Below are 14,239 nucleotides of genomic sequence, written 5' to 3'. Positions count from 1 at the left end.
ACATTTTGGCACCAATTTTGACATCAAAACATCCTGGTCATTTTTACGTAAAGAATACTTTTGGTTCATTAATATAAAGAATAATATTATAACATATGCTGGTTTCACCACCAAACAGGCAGCACACGCCCCTGGCGTTTCCACTCTCCCACAGGAAAGTTAAGAGTTACTTAAACAGAATTCCAGTCTGTGACTTGTACCAGGCCTTATTAATTGACACGGTATTCTCTCCAACATTCCACTCTCAAAGATCTTTACCTTCACAGACATATTTGGGTCCCTTTCATGACTACGTTAACATATTACCAAAATCCAACTGGTGTATTGCTAGCAGATAATTACAGAAGTAAATGGTGCCTGGATCTGAAATTGAAAATTGATTTCTTTGAAGAAATAGGAAATTATGAGCACGTTTGCCTCTCCGTCTTTGCAAACACTGGCCTGTGGGGCAGGGGCATATTTTATTTTTACATCATTGATCCTTTGCACAGAGCCTGTGGTGAGTGCTTGTAAGTTAAGTGGTTTGCCTCAGTGAGGAGATGAGTGGATACTGTTGTAAGTTGCATGTCATAAAGTAAATAGAGGCACAATAAACTTGTAGAAACAGTGAGCCCATAAAGATTAGCATACCAGGGAACTGCAACCCGGAAGTTGCCTCAGGAACCAAGGGAGGCTGTTACAAGACCAATCAATACAGTGTAGCAAACAACAGAAGTCTGATTGGTCATGATGGTGGAACTGCATAGACAGCGTCTCTCTCTGCTGGAAAGCACTTGTTACGTAACATGACTGCCAGAGCTTAGGCTCTGTTTCTCTTTAACACAGGCATTTGCGAGTCACAGCCAAGTGTTCCTGGTGTTTGCAAACCAAGTATGCTGGGTCACTTCAGAGGCCTGCCTGGTTCCATCTGCTCAGGATTCTTCAGGCTTGGGACTCCATTTTTATCTAACATGAGCGCATATCAAGTTTCTTTCGTTGCTGGCGTTTTTCTAAATCGGTGGTTTTTCTCCTAGACATTTAACTATACTTTTCACTTCTTGGCTGCTTTTCAAAGGAAGATGATCTACTTCGTTATGTTGCTATTAACAGTTCCAATGAGATCCAATTAGACACTGTGCACTTTGCAGTGGGCAGTTCCGTGGCTCTTACCAGGTTCATAGCCACCTCTAAGGTTTTCTATGCCTGCCGACCATAAAGGAACTCTGGACCCTTCTCCCACTCTGGGTACTTCTGGTCCTTTCTGTTCATCGTGTCTCTTTCTGGATCAGTGCTTGGGGAGCCTAAAAGAGCTTGTTCCCTTGGGCCATGTATGCAACCTGCTCTTGGCCAATTGTCCACGTAGGGCACTTGTGTTCTTTTCTAAGTCTGCCTTTCTCTGGAGTCCCCATGGTTCTGGATGACACAGCTCTGCTTCTAAAGCCTGAGCCCCCTCTGCCACTGGCCTTGCTTCCGTGAATGCAGAGCAGAGTCCTCTGTGAGCTTCAACATTCCCACAGCCTGCCAGTCTTTCCCTGTGCTCCGTGGATGTGTGTGATCATCTGTTGTTCTGGTCTCCGGTTTTTCTTTCTGTCAACTGCTTGCAGCTTTCCACACCTTCCCTCTGTTACACAATTGCTCTGAATGCTCGCAGACCCGCTCCTCTCCCATCGGAGCGCTCGTCTGCCAGCCACACCCGTTCCTTCTTCTCTCCGCCATGCAGCTTTTGATGGATCAAACGTTCTTCATCCCAGGGAATTTGTTCTCTCTTTGAGCTTTCTCAAGTTCCCACCTTTGTTCACTACTTTGAATCCTATAGCCTGGACTCCACACCACCTCCACGTTTATCCTCCCTCTGTGTCCTTACCTCGTCTGGGCTCCAACGGGAGACAACCAAACTCATCCCTTCAGCTTGTCTTCCCATCCCCGAGCATGGACTTTGCAAGGCAGAGCTCCCTCTGTCATTTGTGCATGTGCCTGCACGCAGAAGCAGTATGCGGTCTCACTGAGGAAAGCCATGTGCTCCTGAAATCTGTGGAAACTGAAATCCTGTCTGCCTACTTGCATGAGAGTCCTTCTGCAGAGAGGAGAGTCCCCCCGTGTACCGCTTCTGCAGAGAGGTCCTCTCTTTCTTCTTCCCTGGGATACGCGGCTAGTTTTTCACTTAGCTTTTGCAAGGGAGGGGTTTCTCACCTTGAATCTTCTTATCCAGGGGACAAGGAAAGAGTCACCTGCTTCATCTGTGACAGGGTCCTTCCCTATCCCCCTGCAGTGTGCAGCTATGTATGTGGCTGAAGCCAGGCAGGATTGCTATATGGTGTTAAGCTTGTGAACTTACATGATTAAGGTCTAGGGAAGGAATCACATAACATTCACAATACAGCTTAAGTTTTTGTATATGAGTGTGTGCCTGCTTGTACAGATGTTCGCCACATGTGTGCCTGGTGCCCACGGAGGAGAGAAGAAGGGGTCAGATCCCCTGGAACTGGAGTTATGGATGGTTCTGAGTTATCTGGTAGGTTCTGAGAACTGAACCCAGGACCTCTCTCTACAAGAGCAACAAATGCTCTTAACCACTGAGCCATCTCGCCATCGTCACAACACAGCTTTTGCTATTCAAAATTGTGCCCAGCAAGCATCTGGAGTTTCTTCTCCAGAGCCGCATTGCTCTCTGGTGGAACACGGGACTCTTCACTGTCAGTACTGCAATGCTGACTGGTTAGCATTCAGAACTCCCAGTGCTTAGAAGCAGTCTCAGCTCGGCAGAGTCACGTTGAAGTATTTGCTTTGCCTCGTGCTGACTGGTAAGTGAATGAGGTTCCTGGTGATGGACATCTGCTTTCTCCACATCCCACGGAAATAGAGACATTCCAAAGACAGTCTCCTGCCCTGCACGTAATGGAACCCCACTCTGCATTTGGGGATAGATCATTGTCTGTCTTCAGTCTATTAAATTTACCTGCTCACCTGTCACATCAAGGAATGCCAGCCGCCCCCGCCCCAAGTCAGATGTTCTGGACACAGATGTTTCAAACAGTTATTGTTATTGAGAGGCTTGTGGCTAGAGAACTGTCAAAGAAGAGAACATTTTGGGTATTCAACCTTGTGAAAAGTCAAATTCAGTGGACAGTTAAAAAGGAAGCCAGAGAGAGAGAGAGAGAGAGACAGAGACAGAGACAGAGACAGAGACAGAGACAGAGAGACAGAAACAGAGACAGAGACAGAGATAGAAAGACACACAGAGAGAGAGAGAAATGGAGAGAGACAGAGACAGAGATAGAGATAGAAAGACAGACAGAGAGAGAGAGAGAGAGAGAGAGAGAGAGAGAGAGAGAGAGAGAGAACACAGTGCCTGTAGGCTTCTGCTCCTCCCTTAAAATGATCTTTAATTTTTTTTTCCTCCTGGGCTCAGTCACAGAACAAAGACCCGGCACCTGAAGAGAGCCTGGACTGTGAGAGCACAGCCTTCTCACCCCCAGAACCCAATTAGAACATAACCATTCTCCATGAGTGAACAGCTACCAGCAGGGGTTTCCTGCCAGTGAGAGAGATGGTCACCTTCCTGTGGGAGTTAATGAACCTGCAGAACTGTAAGAAAGGCCAGTCCTTCCTGCAGTAAGGCTGGGGTGCAGAAGGGGCGTGGAGAAGATTAGGCAGAAACAAGAGAGGTGCAGACAGCTGGGCATTAATGGCTGCTCTGGCCACAGGGCTGTAGGGGCGAGGAGGGACTGCCCCAGACTTGCCCCAAAATTCCCAGCCTGCTGCTGGGATGCTGTTGGGATAACTTCCCAACTTCCTCATCTGGCTCCTGAAGTCTTCAACAACGTTTACATCTGAGACTGTATATCAGAGCTGCTTTCACAATGCTGAGAGATCAGAACCATCGGAACCAATACAGTAGATTAATTTGGTAGATTATGTGATAACCACAGGATACTCAGACATAGGCACCCACTAAAAGTATTCCCAGAAGTTGGACACAGCAGTGCACACGTATGATTTCGGTGCTTGGGATGTGGAAATGGAGATCACGAGTTTAAGGTCACCGTCAGCTACATAACCAGTTCAAGGGGGCAGCCTGGGCTACGTGAGACCTGGTCTCAAAAGGACCCCAAAGCAAACATTAACAGCAAAATCCAAAGAAAGTCTTATAGCACTGGCATAATGTGTGACACTGTGGCGAAAGGCATGTGCCAAACTATGTGGCCTGAGGTCTACCGCATGGGAGAGTAGACCTCGAGTCGGGATGGGACAGGTGCAGCTGTTAGTAAGTTGATGAGACACCTCCCCTACTGTCTCACTTCACCATCTCTGGGAACTACAAGACTCTTGAACTTCACTCTCTTGCTCCGTGATTCCGAACTTTGTGCAATTGTCCAGCGAGGGTGCTGGGTACCCGAGGGACTCTAGAAGTACTTGGTAGCACTGGGCCACCCCATGTGGATAAGAACACAGGGCAGGAATCTGTGCTTTGGGGGACCCTTCAGGATTCAAGTGACTCTGTTTCCCTTTGGCGTCTCTGTGTCTCTCATATTTTCTACAAGGAACTTTGGTGACGCCTGTAGTCATGCAAAGTGAGAAGTCCACTTGTCCAACGATGGAAGGATCCTGCCATCCTCTGGTCACCCCATTTCTGCAGACAGTCCTGAACCCACCCCGCAGCTGACTTTTGTGGGGTATCCTGTGGTGTTCTCTTCTGATAGGCAGAGTGGACCCCAATGCATGGAGGCCTCAGTAATGTTTCCTAACAGATATCTTATAATTTAGTAAAATACTAAGAATTTAAAGTACTATTCTTAACTATGGAGCAACTGAATGACTATTAAAAAAACAATAAAAACAGAAAGAACTCCTCCCCCCTAATTTATAAGACTTACTTACACTAATTTTAAAAAGGAAAAGGACCACGTTAAACCAACACCAGGCTTTCTGAAACCCTCTGGTCTGCCCCCTGAGGTTTTAACTGTGGTTTCATGTTTCATTGCAACATCTTGCCTTTCACTAACAGCACATATCAGAGGAGTGTGTCGGCTGGACTCTTACTTGAAATGAACAAACACTTTCAAACCCACGTGACGTGTGCAGAGACCTCCATCGCCAACATGCAGGGGTGACGGTAAACTAGAGTCTCAGCCACGCTGGCCTTCCTTCTCCTTTGTCCCAACTCAGCTGTCAATGCTCCCATGCCCCCCACCCCCCAGTGACTCTGAGCTGTGTTGTAATAACTCTATTCAAGTAAACGTTCTGGCAGGACTCTTGGGGAGGCTCTGACTGGGACTCAAATGCTCTGTCCAGAAGCATGGGGGATACTGAGATGTTGGGGGAAATGGGTTGGCTCAGCAGAACCACGTGCTTCAGGTTTCTGAGGAAGTAGGGTCTGCCTGGGACTGAGGCTCTTGTGGAACCAGTGAGCACAGCCCAGGTCGGCACAGCACTGCTGAATTCCAGTGATGAGTACACCTGGCTCTCGGCCTCCATTGGAAGGGCCATCCGGGAGGAGCTACTGCCAGAGGTGTCTTCTGCCCTGATGATCTTTGAGGGGGCTCTCCACTGTGCAACGTCCCTTTTCCGAATTCTCCATTAGAGTAAAACTATATTTATACACTGCGCACTAAAGCTGAGCAGAGATTCGATGTCACTTAAATTAGTGTTAGCAACTACTTGGCCCCGCTCTCCTTTCGCAGGTGAGGAAAGCTTAGAATCCTCTCAAATATAATTGGGAGAAAGAAATAGGCAAAGCCCTCCTTTGTGCCGGTGCTCGCAGGCCTGACTGTTCATTACGACGAAGGGAAACATGATCCTGACGATGACCACGGGAGAAAACGGGCTAAGAAGCGACCAGAGGCAGGCGAGGACCTTCGGTCCCCTTCCCAGGCCTGTGGACCGGCCCTAACTGTGCAAGCCAGTGACGGCCCTAATAGTCCTCAAATTCCCCAACCTGCAATACGGGGATTGCAGGAGCTAAAAATAGAGCCGTGAAGAGCTCCGGGGTAATGACTGCAGCCTGCCTTCTCCCTGCTCGGAGCTAAATAGTTCCACTTCCGTTAGCAATTTTTCTAAGGATATATCCGCCAGCAGTCTAATCGACTGTGAGGCTGCGGATTACCCGCCCCGAGACTTCCCCCTTCTCTCGCGTTGCGAGTCCAGAGCGCAACCCAGTCCTGGATCTGTCAGAATCGAGGCTGGATAATGGGGAGGAAGCAGGCGCGTTCCTGAAGAAACGGCCGTCTCCAGTGGAATAGAGTTTCAATTTCAACCAACATGTCTCAGAGAAAGCCTTCTTCTCATCAGGCAAGAGTGAACAGGGGCACAGCATGAGTGTGTATCTGTCTGTCTGTCCTCCACAGACACTTTACTGTAGCTTAATCGCTGTGACTCGGGGTACCGGGCCAAAGTTTATCTTTGGGCATCCTGTGTTTCATGTGACCTGCCAACATCCCAGGAGCGCCTGCTCGTGTAGCTGTGGAAGCTGTCGAGTAGATTTCCCTTATTGTAAAAGAACTATGCTTGTTCCAGAGCTTCCCTTAACTTCACACAGCAGTTGGTGCTCTGTCGGGGGTTCTGCCTTTGAGGAACTGCTCTTCCTAGAGGCGAGAAAGTCTCCTAGACAAGTGACAAGTGGGACTGGAGAAATGCCCTTCAGGATGGATTGTTCTTTGACCCTCTCTTCCAGGGTGGACTTCCTCTTGTCTTGAAACCTGCAGGCCCAAGTGATCTGAAGGAGGGAACCAACCGCAAGGGGCCTCTTGGGTGCCTTCACTCTGAGTGATGTCACAGGTGGGCCCAGGGGCAAACCCCTAGATATACAGTTGGTCTTCCATTCTCCTCCCCTCCCCCAGTCAGCTCTCTCTGTTGCTACAGCTTTCCACACGAGAGGCTTTCCAGCTTCCTGCCTCCTTCTTTTCGAGGCACTGACCTCTCTTCAGTCACCCTTACCCATCAGTTCTGTGTCTTTCTAGAAATCTCCCAGGCCATGGCTTACTTCCTATCTAGAAAGTGCTGAGTAAGATCAGGCCCAGTGACGGCTTCTCCACACCTCTGCCCCAGTTTGCAAAGTGACAACTCACCGGAAAGGTCAATTCTGAGCTTGTGAGTTTCTTTCTCCAAACTCCCTTCCTGCCCGGAGGGAGTCAATCCAGGGCCATTTCTACACTGCCTTGGGCTGCTCTCCAGCTCAGCTCACTCGGAGCTGGGTCATCTGGCCTTTGGGCCCATCTATTTTCAAGCCCTGAAGAAGAGATAAACTGACAGCCAAAATATTAATATTTGAGGCCGCCATGGACCGACTGCTTCATAAATGCTGCTGAGTCGGGGGTTTATACCAACCCTTAGCTTCTCTGGCTTATGGGAGTGCAGGTGACACTCGGTGTGCGGCCCATGACCTGTCCCTCACGTAGCAGTCATGTAGTGGCATGAGGGAAGTGCTTAAATAGCCTTGTGCTTTTTGAATATATCTCTCTCGTCTCAACCCTCCTCCATCCCCCACCAACCCACACAGCCAACTCGGGCTCCTCCTTAAGCCTGTAGATCCTTCCAGATGGTTACATCCCTCAGAAGCAAAAGGAACGTACATCTCAGCCTGCCTGTGTACATGCACATGTCCCCACAGCTTATTGTCTGAAAGCAGTCTGTATTACGGCCGACTCCTATTTGAGGGGGAAAAAAAATCCAAATTAGTAACTAAGTACTGTTTTTACTCTGCCACTCTTGGAAAGGAAACGTGGAGCCCGTCCACCTCTAGCTACAACCCAGCCTGGCTAGGCCCTATCGGTGGCAGAGTTTTTCTTGTCTCTCAGAAGGCAGAAGGGGTGCCTCCCCTGGGTTAGTCAGTAGATGCAGTTAAAGGTTTGCCGCATCAGTGTGTAACAACAGACGCGTCCCGCTGCCCTCTCACATGTGAGAAGCCATCTGCTGAGAACTGGCATGAGGGCCCTCAGTACAGTGCGGCCGCGCTTCAGTCTGAGCCTGAGCCCGACAGCTGACTTTGACTCCAGACGCATTCCCCCACTGCCATCACCAGCCTGGATTTTCAGTCACTTAGAAAGTGCAACAGTGTGATTTAGGGAGGGCCTGGGGTCCTGCGGTTGGGCCTCATCTAAATCTGTGCACCCTCACCCAGGCAGGCTCCCTGGAGAAAGCCCACTGTCTTAGGGTTCCTATTCCTGCACAAACATCATGACCAAGAAGCAAGTTGGGGAGGAAAGGGTTTACTCAGATTACACTTCCACATTGCTGTTCATCACCAAAGGAAGTCAGGACTGGAGCTCAAGCAGGGCAGGAAGCAGGAGCTGATGCAGAGGCCATGGAGGGATGTTTCTTACTGGCTTGCTTTCCCTGGCTTGTTCAGCTTGCTTTCTTATAGAACCCAGGACTACCAGCCCAGGGATGGTACCACCACCATGGTCTGGGCCCTCCCCCCCTTTGATCACTAATTGAGAAAATGCCTTACAGCTGGGTCTCATGGAGGCATTTCCTCAAGGGAGGCTCCTTTCTCTGTGATAACTCCAGCTTGTGTCAAGTTGACACACAAAACCAGTCAGTACATGCACCATGTTGTTACCACTGATCATGACAGGGATAGCACCTCCTGGGTTACCTCATTAGGCTGGCATTGTCTGCCCTTCTAATAGGAATACAGGATGGTCCATGAGCTCTACCTCACCCTGATGAACCAACCTCCTCTCTGAGGAGCTTCAGGGCCTGGACTTGGAAATGGTATTGGGAGGGCAGGTGGTCTCGATGATTCCACACTAAGCCAGCATCTCTTCCCACGACCTTACCTGTCCTGTATGCTTGCAGACATAAAGAAGTGTGGGCACTACATTAGACCTTTCAAGCTCCACACCACTATCTATGACCCCTGTACCCTAAAACAAGGGCTTTGGCCAGGTGTGCTGACTGTAGCATCAAGAACGCCATCTTAAACCCACAGCACAGCGCCTTAGGCTTGTTGGGAGCAGAGTAAACAACAGGGCAGCTTTCTCTTGCTCTGTGGCCTCCCCTGAGTATCTTCTCTTTCTTCACTCATCACGTGACATCACTCACCATGTGACATCACTCACCATGTGACATCACTCACCATGTGACATCACTCATCATGTGACGTGAATGTTCTCCCCACACTCACTGCCGGGTGTCCACGCCACAGTCACACAACCCCATGTACTCTCTGTACACAAGAGCAGACCCAGGAGGTAAGGGAGTGAAGAGGAAGAAGAGGATGTGAAGGAAGAGACAAGGCCTGGCCCAGCTCCTCCGTTGACTGGAGCTCCCTTACGCTTCCCTCATCCTGCTCCTTCCCTGCAGGTTACCTAAGAGTAACTACAGGCCTGAGCACTGTGTTTAGATATACAGTGACAACGGCCACTGGTCACTTCAGAGTGACAGGGGCACATCCAACAGGCTCCAGAGCACCAGGTACATTGTGTCTACAGCCAGGATAGAGTGGTCCGGGGAGCTGGGGGACTTCTGAGATTCCCCTGGGCCCTCTCACTTGCCTTCTGTTCTTGTCACCATCTGACAGATTACAATCAAAGCATTGGACAATGGACATTTGTGTGCCATCACCCACGTCATGCCAGATGACACCATTGGTTATGACGTCATCTCACGTGATGCTACCTCCCCTGATGTCACCGTGTGTGGTGCCGTACCATTTGATACCATCTCTGTGACAGCATCCTGTGTCATATTGTCTTGTCTCATGTGACGTTGCTTCCATGTTTGGTGCTGTTTCGTGCGATGTCATCCTGTATGACATGACTAGTTATTTCTGTGGGGTTGAGACCGTCCTCAGGGTGACTGTAGGATTTCCCCGTACCCCGACTGTATGCCTCCCCACTTAGTAACTTTTGTGGATGATTTGGTCACCACTCAAAGACCTAAAGCAATTATTTTTTTATTGTATTAAAAAATTTTAGTGTGTGTGTGTGTGTGTGTGTGTGTGTGTGTGCGCGCACGTGCATGCACACACATGCAATTATTTTTTTATTGTATTAAAAAATTTTAGTGTGTGTGTGTGTGTGTGTGTGTGTGCACGCACGCATGTGCACACATGTATGTATGCCATGCCACATACGTGGAGGTCAGAGGACAGCTTGTGGAAGTTATGCTAGTTGGTTCTCCACAGTGTGCATCCTGAGGACTTGAACTCAGGGCTTGGCAGAGGTGACTTTACCCATTAAGCCATGTCACTGACTTGGAAAGTCTTTTTTTTTTTTTTTTTTTTTTCGTTTTTGCATCCGAAGGAATGTTAATTCCAGGTGTGCTTTGATGATAACATTGTATTTGATTGCTGTTACAATAGCAACAATGTACTGGTTAGTTTTTATCAACTTGATACAAACCAGAGTCACTTGAAAAGAGAGAAACTATAGAATTTCTACGGGACATTTTCTTTTTAAAGATTTATTTGTTTTGCTTAGTAAGTGAGTGTTTGCCCACACACATGTTATTTGAAAGGTCTAAAAGAAGGGATTAGAACCCCTGGAATGGGCTGTGCACTGCCACACAGGTGCTGAGAACTGAACCTGGGTCCTTGGCCAAGAGCACCAACTGCTCTTAAACCACTGAACCATCTCGCCAGCCCAAGTGAGGCAGCTTCTTGATTGCTAATCGCTGTAGTAAGGACCAGGCCATGGTGGGCAGGGCTCTCCTCGTTAGGCAGTCCTGGCTGTATGGGAAAGCTCACTGAGTATGAGCTGGTGGGTGCAAGCTGGTGAGCAACTTTCCTCCACGGTTTCTGCTTTGAGCTTCTGCCCTGGCTTCCCTGATAAGCTGTACTGGTGGCTGAAATAAGCCCTTTACTCCCCAAGTTGCTTTTGGTCAGAGTGTTGTGTTTTTGTTTCTTTGTTTTTTTGAGGGCGGTTGTCTTTTGTTCATTTGGTTGTTTGGTTGTTTGGGTTTTGTTGTTGTTCTTTAATCATGGCAAAGGAAGCCAGCTGGAACAAGCAACAAGTCACTCTTTTAGAAGACCACAGTGGGGGTCCCCATTGGAGGAGTTAGAGAAAGGATTGAAGGAGCTGAAGGAGTTTCCAACCCCATAAGAACAACAATACCAACCAACCAGAGCTCCCAGGGACTAAGCCACCACCCAAAGAGTACACATGGACAGACCCATGGCTCCGGATGCATATGTAGCAGAGGATGGCCTTGTTGGGCACCCATGGGAGGAGAAGCCCTTGGTCCTGCCAAGGCTGGATCCCCCAATGCAGCGGAATGTCAGGGTGGGGAGGCGAGAAGGAGTGGGTGGTTGTGGGGGGACACCCTTATAGAAGAAGGGGGAGGGAGCATGTGCTAGGGGGTTTATGGATGGGAAACCAGGAAAGGGGATAACATTTGAAATGTAAATAAAAAATCTAATAAAAGAAGAAGAAGAAGAAGAAGAAGAAGAAGAAGAAGAAGAAGAAGAAGAAGAAGAAGAAGAAGAAGAAGAAGAAGGGGAAGAGGGGAAGAGGAGGAAGAGGAGGAGGAGAGAAGGAGGAGGAGAAGAAGAAGAAGAGGAGGGAGAGGAGGAGGAAGAGGAAGGAGGAGAGGAGAAGAAGAGGAAGAAGAAGAAGAAGAAGAAGAAGAAGAAGAAGAAGAAGAAGAAGAAGAAGAAGAAGAAGAAGAAGAAGAAGAAGAAGAAGAAGAAGAAGATGACAACGACAGTGTTTAAGAAAACCAGAATGGTTTCCATGAAACCCAAGGCAGGAGCTCTTTGACTCTTTTTGTTATTTTGTCTTTTTTTTTTTTTCAGAGCTGAGGACAGACAGGGCCTTGCACTTACCAGGAAAGCTCTACCACTGAGCTAAATCCCCAGCCCCACTCTTTGGCTCTTTAAGGAAACAGCATCACCAATGGGTTTAATATGAGGACTGGCCTGGTGGGCCGTGGACACAGCCTCAAGAGCACATGTTGATGGATTAATAATGGCTGAGCTCTGGTTAAATGCACTGAAGAGGTTTTTCTAATGGGAAGAACTGAGGGGGAGGCTTTCAGCAGGCAGGCAGCAGCATCTTTGAGGAGTGTAAACCATGGTCAGTCAGGAGGATCTGCTGATTGGGATCATAAGCCCCCAGGCAGCCTATGGCTACAGATCCTGGACAAGCCAGGACCTTGCCTGTTCCTACAATGCCTCTTGAAGAATCAATCAGCAACAGCAGCGATGGTTGTCTACTGGGCAGTTTCAGTACCTTGATTCTGACAGGCACTGCTACCACAGCGGTCCCTTGGATATGAATTTAGTTTGAGCATCTGAGTAGCTGAGGCTTGGACAACCCAATGAGCTACCCACAGCTGACAGAGGCAGGAGGAACAACTCCTCGATGGAGAGTCCAGCCGCCATCAGCGGGAGCACCAGGAAAGCCTTTGTTCAGATTGGCTAAGGGTTGGTCATCTGCCTTCTTGTTTCCTCTTCTAGCAAATGGTAATCAAGACCCCCTCCTCTCCATGCCAGGCCCTGTGTCGCCTGCTGTGACTAATTTGGCCACCAAACAGTAGGCTGTGTGACCTTAAGGGCTTGGCTAACAACAGGTCAGTATGCGGATTTTGAAAATGTTTATTTTAAGAGCAGTTGTGCGGCTAGACAGGCAGAGTTCCGTGAGAGAAAAGGCCCCCGTGGCTGGAGGGTAGCGCTTAAGCTTGGATTGTGACCCGGCTTAATTGTCCTGTATTTGCAGTGGAGCGGCTGGAAAATTCCTTATCCCTCAACACCTACGAGCCGAAGATTACTAGGACCAAAAATAAAAAGACGCCCCACAGCTTTCCAAACAGGTACAACCTTGATTGAAGGCTCCCCCGAGACTCCCCCAGTGTGCCTGGCAGGAGCTCCGAGAAGACAGCCGCAATTACAGAAGCATTTGCTAGCGAGAGGAAAGAAAAAAAAATCAAATGCTGCTGGCTTTAAAATGCTCTTGTCAGATTGGATTCGAGCCAAGTTATAAATGTGTGGATTTGGATTTTAGAAGGAAATTCAGCAGCCCAGGGCTGCAAGAGTAAAAGCCAGTTCCGCGGAAGGGAGAGTGTGGATATCAACAGGGAGAGGACGTCTTTCCAGATATAACGAGTACACACACCCGGCCTTGGAACACGAGGGAGAGTCTTCTCAATGGGAGATGGGTCCAGAAACTGCACCTCCCCACCAGAGACAGACCCGGCCGGGCCAGAGCAGCTGCTGTTACTCACAGAGGCCTCTGGTTTCCTCCGAGGTAGAACAGGAGTTTGTCCCCAGCTGAGGTACTGCCCTACCTCTTACACTCCTGCAGAGGACAAGGCTGCTCCCACCCCAGCCACATGGAGGGGTGAGCCTGGTGTGCAGGCCTGGCTTCTTCCCAGCACAGGAGCTCAGCTGTCATTGCTGCTGCCTGCTCTCCACATAGCCACACAGCAGCACCGTGGAGAAGGGGCTACCTCTGGAGAGAAAAAGTCAGAGACCAAGCAGCCCAGTACTTAGGACAGTGGTTCTCAACCTGTGGGTCTTGACCCCTTTGGGTCAAATGACCCTTTCACAGGGGTCGCCAAATACCATTCTGCATATCCGATGCTTACATTCTGATTCAAAATGGCAGGAAAATTACAGTCATGAAGTCGAAATAAAAATAATTTTATGACTACAAAGCTTCTGTAAGGCAAAGGACACTGTTGTTAGGACAAAATGGCAACCAACAGATTAGGAAAAGATCTTTACCAATCCTACAACTGATAGAAGGCTTATATCCAAAATATACAAAGAACACGAGAAGTTAGACTGCACGGAGACAAATAACCCTATTAAAAAATGGGGTTCAGAGCTAAACAAAGAATTCACAGCTGAGGAATGCCGAATGGCTGAGAAGCACCTAAAGAAATGTTCAACATCTTTAGTCATAAGGGAAATGCAAATCAAAACAACCCTGAGATTCCACCTCACAACAGTCAGAATGGCTAAGATCAAAAACTCAGGTGACAGCAAATGCTGGTGTGGATGTGGAGAAAGAGGAACACTCCTCCATTGTTGGTGGGATTGGAGACTGGTACAACCATTCTGGAAATCAGTCTGGAGGTTCCTCAGAAAATTGGACATTGAACTACCTGAGGACCCAGCTATACCTCTCTTGGGCATATACCCAAAAGATGCCCCAACATATAACAAAGACACGTGCTCCACTATGTTCATAGCAGGCTTATTTATAAGAGCCAGAAGCTGGAAAGAACCCAGATGCCCTTCAACAGAGGAATGGATACAGAAAATGTGGTACATCTACACGATGGAATATTACTCAGCTATCAAAAACAATGACTTTAT

This window comes from Rattus rattus, chromosome 15, assembly GCF_011064425.1.
Source record: "Rattus rattus isolate New Zealand chromosome 15, Rrattus_CSIRO_v1, whole genome shotgun sequence".
Classification (NCBI taxonomy): Eukaryota; Metazoa; Chordata; class Mammalia; order Rodentia; family Muridae; genus Rattus; species Rattus rattus.
The sequence above is the reverse complement of the archived record's forward strand: the minus strand, read 5'-3'. Positions refer to the sequence as shown.